Below are 10439 nucleotides of genomic sequence, written 5' to 3' on the forward strand. Positions count from 1 at the left end.
CAGTACCAGACCTGACTGCTACCCCCATACATTCCATGTATGGGTCACTAGCGTCAAGCGCAGGCGAGATAGGTCTATACTGCACGGAATGGTGTATAACGAAGGCCAATCCCCCACCTCCATTCCTTGAGCGATCCTTACGTAGCACATTGTAGCCGTGACAACTGTGCAAGCTGCAGGTGTTAGTCAGCTTTGTATCCTGGATCGCTGCGACCGATATGCTCTTCCGACTCATAAAATCTACAATCTCATCAATCTTGCCACGCAGTCCGTTGCAGTTTAACTGCAAGAACGATACGCTTCCCGGCACCGGCCTGGCAATAGTAGGGCTAGGGTGCTGTCGTTGCATAAATTGCCGTACGGGAGAGGTCGGGGGGGTCACATAGTCCGACGACGAGGACGCCGAAGGCGACGACGGCGACGCTTGTGACCCACTGCTGGCTATGTTCGGACAGCACCTAGCGACATAGCCAGTATGACTATACTCCCGTAGCGAAGTTAGGCCAGAGCAAGAACGGAAATGTACCCACTCCAAGCACCGGTTACACCTCACCGACACTGACCGATGATGAAGGCGGTTCTGGCAAACCGAACAGAACCAGGGTCCGGGGTTCTTTTCAATCCCGGCACGGACCAGAAGCGTACGGAGAAGGCACTCCGGGATGTGCCTTTCCCATGACGAAAAAAGACGAACACGTACACTGAGGCGGCAGCCCTTGCCGATGAAGATTCCATCGGGTCAATCCGGTGCGTACAACCTGCCATGGGATTGGTCGTTGTAGCAGTGTGTTGTTCACTTAGGCGGCAGTCCCTGCCAATGAGGACTTCATGGGGTCAATCCGGTAAATACAACCGGCTGCCATGGGATTGACACTCTTGGTTGTACCATGGCTTCTTGGGGGAGATTTCCGGTACCCATTCAGTCATTTTTCAGGTAGTGGGTAATGGATTGCTACTGCGCTGTTATATCAAAGGAACAAGGAGTGTTTGCATCAAGCAGTGGGCCAGTCGAGTGGAGTATGCCGTTGCCATTGTTTGTGTTTGCTACTGCGCTGTTATATCATAGGAACAAGGAGTGTTTTCATCAAGCAGTGGGCCAGTCGAGTGGAGTATGCCGTTGCCATTTGTTGTGTTTGCAGCTACCGCGCAGTGTCAGATAGTACTTTTCTCGCCATACTCAAACGGGTGCGAAACTTTGCTGCAACAAGGTAATGATCCGAATCTATATTTGATCCACAAATCGATCGTTGTTCTAACACACTGGATGAATGGTCCATCTATCACAACGTGATCAATTTGATTTATCGTATTTTAATCGGGTGACAGCCATGTGGCTTTGTGAATTTTTTTTATGTTGAAATGTGATACTGTTAACTACCAGAGTTTTTGTCGCTGCGAAATCTATTAGCCTCAACCCGTTATCTTACGTTATCTCGTGGAGGTTAAATTTTCCGACTGTTGGGCCAAATATATTTTCCTTTTCTATTCTCGCATTCAAATCTCTCAGAACGATTTTAATATCATAGGCGGGACAGCGGTCATATTCTCCTTCTTAGCTCTCGTAGAAAATATCATTGGTTTGCTCGTCCTTGTTTTCCGTCGGGGCATAGACACAAATAGACGAATTTCGCTACATATTTTTTACTCAAACATTGACGTAACTTGCATATCCGAAACTTGGTTTCTACCAGATTTTCAGAATTCATTATTCACATTAAATGGGTACATCTTTTATCGAGCCGATAGAGTTAGTCATGCGGAAGGTGTTGTTATGTATATAAGAAGGGAAATATCTTGTAGGATTGTGAAGAAATCAGCTTTTCAGGATAAAGTCGAATCTTTATTTATAGAGTTAGTTAGCAATGATAACAGAATACAACTTGGGGTTGTTTATATACCGAACCGCAGGACCGACTACCAAATATTTTCGGAGAAATAAGAGGAAATCAACTTACTGTATGAAGACGTTTGCGATGATTTTAATTAGAATGTTTTCAAGTAAGTTACTTACTTTTGTTTCTCTTTCGAGACGAGCTCAGTGATCGGAGATGCAAATAGAAAAGGAAAGCCAAAGATAGCAATGTACACCAACCACTATGGGACGCGTTTCGTCTTTGGTTAGAAAACTTTTCAACCATATTAGGTGTGATGGCTTCAAGGGCCGTGCGTTGGTATGTTGTATTTGAATCGTGTTAATAGTGAAAACGCATCTATGATACAATTACCACTTTCCTTGCAAACTACAATCACTGAGTAAATAACACCACACAACATACTACTCTCGCTCAATCCCATGGCAGCCGGTTGTAGGTGCCGGATGGAATCCTTCATCGACAAAGGCTGCTGCCTCGGTGTACAACAACAACTCTCGCTTTAGGAACTAGCTTATAGATCTGGTTTTTGTTAGCAATGAGAAAGTTGTGTTGTATGAGTTATCGGTGCCGATGTTTTCCAATCATGATCTATGTTTTTTAACATATGATTTTCAGACAATACTAAAATCGAAATCGTTTACCTGCGTGACTTTAAGACTGTTAATTATTCATCACTGATACATGAAGTTATGCAACTCCAAAGGCATACCATTTTCTACATCTGGGATATTGATGAACATATGAATTCAAAACTTAATGGGCGATATCAGCTATTTATATGAGAAGTTTGTACCATTGAAGACAAGACAAATACCCCGCAGTCAGAGTCCATGGTTTGATAAGGATGTAAAATTTTTGGTGAACAATTGCATTTACTGTATGATGAATACAAAAAAACTGGAAATGAGGTCAATTGTATGGTAAGGAATAAGAAGACTCGATATTTCAGTGAGAAGTTCAATGGGGCATTGGGCAGTAAGGATATGTGGAAGACCATTCGAGAAATTGGTATTGATAAGACAGCGTGCGATATGAACAGTGATTTGGATTTACTGAATGAGGAATTTGTTAATTTTGAAACTGTTACACCAGACAAGGAATATTACAACAATTCGGAGGAAGTCCATTGGGAAGGACCCTTATTTGATTTCGAGTGTATTCGTGATAGCGACGTAGTGGAGTGCATTCGATTAGTTACGTCAAATGCTAATTGCCCTGAAGGATTGGGTCCAAAATTTTTTATGCTAATTGTTCCGTATCTTACATTGCACATTACCATATCCAATATCTTGAAAAGAGCAAGATTGTTCCCCTTCCAAAGGGTTGTAATGAATACCGACCAATAGCTATACTGCCATATTTGACAAAAGTTTTTGAGTGCACAGTAAATCGACACTCAAAGATCACAGACAGTGGTAATTGGTAACCGTTGTTCAAATCCCATAGATGTCGCGAAAGGGTCCATTTCGGGCCCTTTACTTTACACAATGTACAGTAACGATCTCAACGCTTGTATACGTCACAGTAGAATACATATATATGCTGATAATGTACTAGTATGTTTGAGTTCAATCAGATCTGGTATTTCATATGACCAACATGAACAGTGACTTACTGACTATTGAGCAGTGGGCGAAGGGAATTGTATGCGTATTAACCCTATAAATTCTAAGTGTCTCGTAATTGCAGAAATTTACCAGTTGTTGACTGGGTTATTCGTATTGCTGGGTCTCGTATTGACATCGTTCCAAATATGCGTAATTTTGGTGTAATTACAATAATCAGCTCACTTGGAAGGATCACATTGCTTCCACCATTGGTAGGACCTACTCCTTGTTCTGTAGTCTATACGTAAACCAGAAATATACTCCAAGGCGCATCAGACTATCACTTGCTAAAACTCGTCTAGTACCTAGGCTCTTATATGCGTGCAACCTTTTTCCAAGCTGTAGTGGGGACATGCTAAGGAAAATTAAATAAAATTACAATATAAATTTATGGGCTCTCAAATCGTGCACACTCTCCTATCATTCTATCATTCTAAATCCATCTACATAGAATAATTTATTCAGAAAATCCCCATATCTGTACGATTGTTTAAGATTCGCTAGATATGCAAGGGTATGTCGATTAATACAACTGAGACATAATATATATTTCTCACATAATTTTTTCTTTTTATATTCAATTCGTCATTGGAACACTCTACCTACAAACATTCAACTAACTTCTAACGGCAGGCAATTCAGATCTAAAATTTACAAGTATTTTGAGATGAACAAAAGAAGTGTAATTTGATACAGATAGAATGTCGTCATTACACAAAAATATATGCATTGGAAAAAGTACAGCTAATAAGCGGGATTGTCGAGCTTGGTTAATGTGGTAATTGTATCATAGATGCGTTTTCGCTATTAATACGATTCAAATACAACATACCAACGCACTGCCCTTGAAGTCATCACACCTAACATGGTCGAAAAGTCTTCTAACGAAACGCGTCCATAGTAGATGGTATGTGTTGCTATCTTTGGATTTCCTTTTCCATTTGCATCTCCGCTCATCCAGCTCGTCTCGAAAGAGAAACAAACAAAATTGTAAAATTTAATGATCTCGGCCTAACAGGAAAAAAACTTGAAAATTTTTTGTTTTATTTATAAAGTGTAACCTAACACCTATGCCTTGCATAAGAATTTATTCTTTTGCATAGTTCGAACTAAATAAAAAACAAAACCGAGTAAGGTTTTTAAGTATGTTTCAAAATATGGCTTTTATGCCGATTGTGGCTAGCCATTCATACACCGAAGTAAAGCTGGAGACAAGGAGTTTCAGTCCATATCATAAATCCACAGCCAAATTCATGCCTCGTGTCATGGCTGCTATAGTACAGTTCGTCACCGTTTGATAATGTTGTGACGCCATACCCGGTCCGTCGCACTTCCTGTAAGGCAGTAATAACTGTTTTGCACTTCTCCAATACATCCGTCAACGTTAGGGGAGTCAATTCTTACTTTTATTTTGTTTCGCAGAGTATATTTATAATTTTCCGGGGCGGGTGACTGGCCCAGCGCCCCAAACGCATGGGTTTTGTGGGATCTCTCGATGTCGCGAGCCGCTTGCTCCAAGAACCGACGCTCGCCTCCAGCCGCCCTTAATCTGGAAGCAGACGCTAATGTTGGCCATAAGTTATTTGAAAGCGCCAATAACGCGCCTTGTCATCTCGAGTATCATTGGCACTCAGTATTTAAACAAGAAACAGTGCCACTTTACCCCTCACTGAGACACTCCTCTCGAAATCGCTGACTGCCTGCGGCCGTATTTGCAGCTACTACGTATAAAAACGAAGCTTTCCACTATCCGCTAACTATAGACGCGCCCGGTAGCTTTCGCTAAGCTTCCCTTGATAACGATGAACACCACACAAGTCGGAACTCAAAATGCCAGTCTGTGTGGTGCTCATAGTTATCCCGTGTCGGCCTATGGAAAACAAACTGCACATAAATACAAACAAATCAAAGTTCATATTTTTTCAAACCGATGCCAGGAAGTTGTGCGCGAAAACCCTGTGTAAAACGGAAATGACGCTATCACACAATTATATAAAGCAACAAATCTCTCTTGAAATCATATCTTATACCTGTACCCCTATATGGCTGTGAATTGGTTAATAAATGTGACTCGAGAAGAAGAAATCGGTTGGAAATGGCACATAAAGCGATAACATAATATTGGCAATTCCATTGTAACGTGTGTTACATTTTTGCTTAAATATATGGATATATCTTCTAAACAAATATATTTATCCGAACCATCGATTAATATTAATATTTTGCCAGTATAGAAAATGCAACAGCCTTCAAAACTTGCATAAGGGGCGTTCCCGTTACAATTTGCGAAATTTGCAGACCTTTCATTAATCTTCTGATAGTCTTAAAATTTCGTCATTCAAGAATTTCTGACATGAAACTTCACATAATTATCTTTTATGTGATATATATTTGTCTACCCCCAATTTCATAACCTTTGAAAAAATTTAATCTTTATTTCTAATTGGCGTTACACTTAAATGTAACGTGCGGATATTAATCCTAAGCCAGTAATCGGCTCTAAAAACTGAAAAGTAACCTCGAAAAAAAATTTTAAAGCTAGGAATTCCGTGCTACTTACAAAATTCTTAATTGTTTTCCATACCACTCCCCGAAGTTGGTTCATGTCTGGTATTGTGTCAACACCTAAGTACCGGTGACTTTTAGCCGCGAAAGCCGGGCAATGACTTAGGAAATGCTCCAATGTCTCATCATCTTCCCCATATGCCCTACACATACTATCATTTCCCACACCGATGTCCTATGTGTCCCGTTATGATACCAATAAATATATTTACCTCCTTCTTCCTTTCAGTAATAGCTTCGTCCTCTCACGATCCGAGTCACCCCATAGGATTTTTGCCGTCCTTCCGACTGTTTTGCTGTTCCATAGTGTTACATGCGACCCGACCCGAAAGACTTCGGGTTAACCAAGTTTATTGGCGGCAGTTCTCTGGCCATCATCTGCCCCTTCATTCCCCCTTAGTCCGTTATGGCCCGGCACCCAAACGATGCGGATTTTGCCATCCTCAGAGAAGCCTTTAATCTCCTTCTTACACTCCAAAACTCCTTACCTTCCTTGTTGTTATTGCCCTTATGGCCATTTTACTGTTCGTAACGATGTCCACACTAGACGTCCTGGCGTTAGTACCACACCACCTCACGCATTCCGTGATCGCCCGGATCTCCGCTTGCAGGACCGTATTGTGGTCAGGCAGTAAACTAGTCTCCAGTGCCCTAGTGGTCGTGGCCCTCATCCCTCCACCTATGCCAATACAATATGTTATCTAAACCAGTTGTATGGTCCTTTTTGCAACGCTTTTTCTTCATAGCAGTTCACCAAACTACTAAAGCGTAAGTAAGTATTGGTCTAATCACGCTCCTGTAGTGCCAGTAGAATATGCTCGGATTCTGGCCAGTGGTAATTGGTAACCGTTGCTCAAAACCCTTAGATGTCGCGAGAGGGGTACCACACGGGTCCATTCTGGGTCCTTTACTTTACACAATGAACAGTAACGATCTCAACGCTTGTATACGTTACAGTAGGATACATATGCATGCTGATAATGTAGCAGTATGTTTGAGTTCAATCAGATCTGGTATTTCATATAATGTAGCCAACATGAACAGTGACTTATTGGCTATTGAGCAGTGGGCGAAGGGAGATTGTTTGCGTATCAACCCTATAAATCTAAGTGTCTCGTAGTTGGCAGAAATTAACAGTTGTTGACTGGGTTTTTCGTATTGCTGGGTCTCGTATTGACATCGTTCCAAATTCGCGTGATTTAGGTGTAATTTACAATAATCAGCTCACTTGGAAGGATCACATTGCTTCCACTATTGGTAGGACCTACTCCTTGCTGCGTAGTCTATACGTAAACCAGAAATATACTCCAGGACGCATCAGACTATCACTTGCTAAAGCTCGTCTAGTACCTAGGCTCTTATATGCGTGCGAACTTTTTTCAAGCTGTAGTGGGGACATGCTAAGGAAAATTAAGGTATGCTTCAATTATATTACAAAATAAATTTATGGGCTCTCAAATTTTGCACACATCTCCTATCATTCTAAATCCAAATACATAGAATAATTTATTCAAGAAAACCCCCTTATCTGTACGATTATTTAAGATTCTCTAGATATGCAAGGGGATGTCGATTAATACAATGAGACATAAAGAAATTTCTCACATAATTTTTTTTTTATATTCAATTCGTCATTGGAACACTCTACCTTCAAACATTCAACTAACTCTACTGCAGGCAATTCGGATCAAAAATTTTACAAGTATTTTGAATAACTTTTCATAAAATTTAATTTATTAAGTTATGTTAATTATCTTAATTGTATATCAAATATTTTAAAACATTATTGTTTTACAATATTTACAATTATTGTAATCATGTATTTTCTTTTTTTATTTAAAAAATGGTTTTTATTTATTTAATTATTTTTGATCTATTTATAAAGTGTAAGGTAACACCTATGTCTTCTATAAGAATTTATTCTTTTGCATAGTTCGAACCAAATAAAAAAACAAAACCGAATAAGGCTAATGTTTAAAAATATGGCTTTTATGCCGATAGTGGCTAGCCATTCGTCCACCGGAGTAAAGATGGAAACAAGGAGTTTCAGTCCATACCATAAATCCACAGCCAAATTCATGCTTCGTGTCATGGTAGCTATAGTATAGTTCGTCACCGTTGTGACGCCATACCCGGTCCATCGCACTTCCTGTAAGGCGGTAATAACTGTCTTGTACTTTTCCAATACATATGCCAACGTTAGGAGAGTCAATTCTTACTTTTATTTTGTTTTGCAGAGTAATTCTTATAATTTTCCACGCCCCAACCGCATGGGTTTTGTGGGATCTCTCGATGTCGCGAGCCGCTTGCTCCAAGAACCGACGCTCGCCTCCTGCCGTCCCTAACTTGGGAACAGACGCTGATGTTGGCCATTTGTTATTTGAAGGCGGAATAAAAGAAATAACTTGCCTTGTCATCTCGAGTATCATTGGCACTCAGTATTTAAACACGAGCCAGTGCCACTTGACCCCTCACTGAGGCTCTCCTCTCGAAATCACTGACTGCCTGCCGCCTCATTTGCAGCTACTACGCATAAAAACGAAGCTTTTCACTATCCGCTAACTATGGACGCGCCCGGTAGTTTTCGCCAAGCTTTCCTTGATAACGATGAACACAACACAGGTCGGAGCTCAAAATTCCAGTCTGTGTGGTGCTCATTGTTATCCCGTGTCGGCCTATGGAAAACAAACTGCACATAAATACAAACAAATCAAAGTTCATATTTTTTCAAACCGATGCCAGGAAGTTGTGTGCAAAAACCCTGTGTAAAATGGAAATGACGCTATCAAACGGGTATATTAAGCAACAAATCTCGAGAGTTCGAGAGCGACTGAACAGTAGACCACAGCTTGCCTAAACCGCTGCCTAAGTTACATTGTTCCAAGTGCTCCAGCCGCAAATTCCGCTTATGTTCGTTGACTACCCTATTTATTTCCATATTTAGCTCGCCGATTCTGGGGTAAGTGGGGTCCGTACCACGAATCATATCACGCTCATCTGAGAGTAACACTGCCTGCGCCAGGAAATTGGGCCGCAATTGGAGTATTCGACCGGCTGGTATAAAGCGAGAGTCATCTGTAAACATTTGTCCCATTAGGCGAACTGAATTGTGTTCCAAGCGCGTCGATCATCTGCGCATCTTCCAAAATCTCTGGCACCAAGCTTTGAGATGTTGTCCAGATGTTCCAGCGGGATTTCAGGTTGTCCCGTTTTGCGTTTACCACCGTGATCGCCTTCAAAGGACTTCTTCGCTGGAGCTTCTTCATCCATTCTGACAACATGACCTAGCCCACGCAACCGTTGGTTTTTGATACGATTAACTATCCTAACGTTCATACGACGCCGATACTCTCCATCAATGTAAACTCAATCCCATGGCAGCCGATTTCACGTACCGGATTGACCGGCAAGGGCTGTCGCCTCAGTGTACAACACACTGCTACAACAACAACATCAATGAAAACTGGTCCATAAATTTTACGAAGCATCTGTCTCTCAAACACTCCAAGCACTGCCTCGTCTGCTTTTACAAGTACCCATGCCTCGGAACCATATAACATCACGGGTTGCTTTCTTAATCCATCCAATAATACTTGCTATAATCAATTGCAATGTTTACTCATCGAATCAAACATTTTCCTTGTATATAGTCTTGTCAGTTTAAAAGAAACCCTTATATTGAATACCCTTACAATAGTCCAAAGTAGAATCTTCACTTAATTTCTAAACTGGTGTCATTCGTTTCGGTTACGGCGGTGCCTAGGTAGATAAAGTGGTTTCCAACTTTCTTCATTTTCTTTACCTGCTTTGAAGGTATAGGACTGTCGAAAGCGTCTTTGTAGTCAACAAAGAGATGGTACGAGTTGAGCTGTCCTTCTCGAGACTTTTCCTGGATTCGACACAGTGTGAATATCCGTGTATGGTGGATTTACCAGTTCTAAAACCGCATTGATAGGGCCCAATTATCTCATTGATTTAGATTTTAATCATTCACTCAGTACGCTCGAAAGTATTTTGTATGCGATGGGGAGAAGACTTATTTCTCTGTAGTTGGCACATTCCGTCTTGTCCCTGCGGGGGACAAGGTTCCAATCATCGAGTATGCGTTCTTCTACCCAGATTGCGCAGACGAGCTGATGCGTACGCCTTATCAGCCTGTCGCCTCCGGTCTTCAATAGTTCAGCGGGCAACCCATCGGCTCCTGCTGGCTTGTTGTTCTTATGTCCGGTCACTGCTACTTGAACCTCATTCTGAAAAACATTTTATAACATCGTCAAAAATTGGTTCTGCGATATCCTCTTCACCGCCATCGTCGGACACTAGCAGCTTGGTAAAATGTTGTTTCCATATCCTCAACTCCCTATCTGTATCTGTATCAGTTATCAAATTTCCT

The 10439-nt window shown here is 41.2% G+C and overlaps 1 protein-coding gene across 1 annotated transcript in view; it reads left to right on the forward strand.

Annotated features, from left to right (window-relative positions):
- LOC106091056 (nuclear cap-binding protein subunit 1) overlaps window positions 1-10439 on the forward strand; it is a 107925-nt gene that overhangs the window by 18579 nt on the left and 78907 nt on the right. The gene's annotated exons all lie outside the window — the stretch shown is intronic.

Source organism: Stomoxys calcitrans, chromosome 4 (genome assembly GCF_963082655.1).
Source record: "Stomoxys calcitrans chromosome 4, idStoCalc2.1, whole genome shotgun sequence".
Classification (NCBI taxonomy): Eukaryota; Metazoa; Arthropoda; class Insecta; order Diptera; family Muscidae; genus Stomoxys; species Stomoxys calcitrans.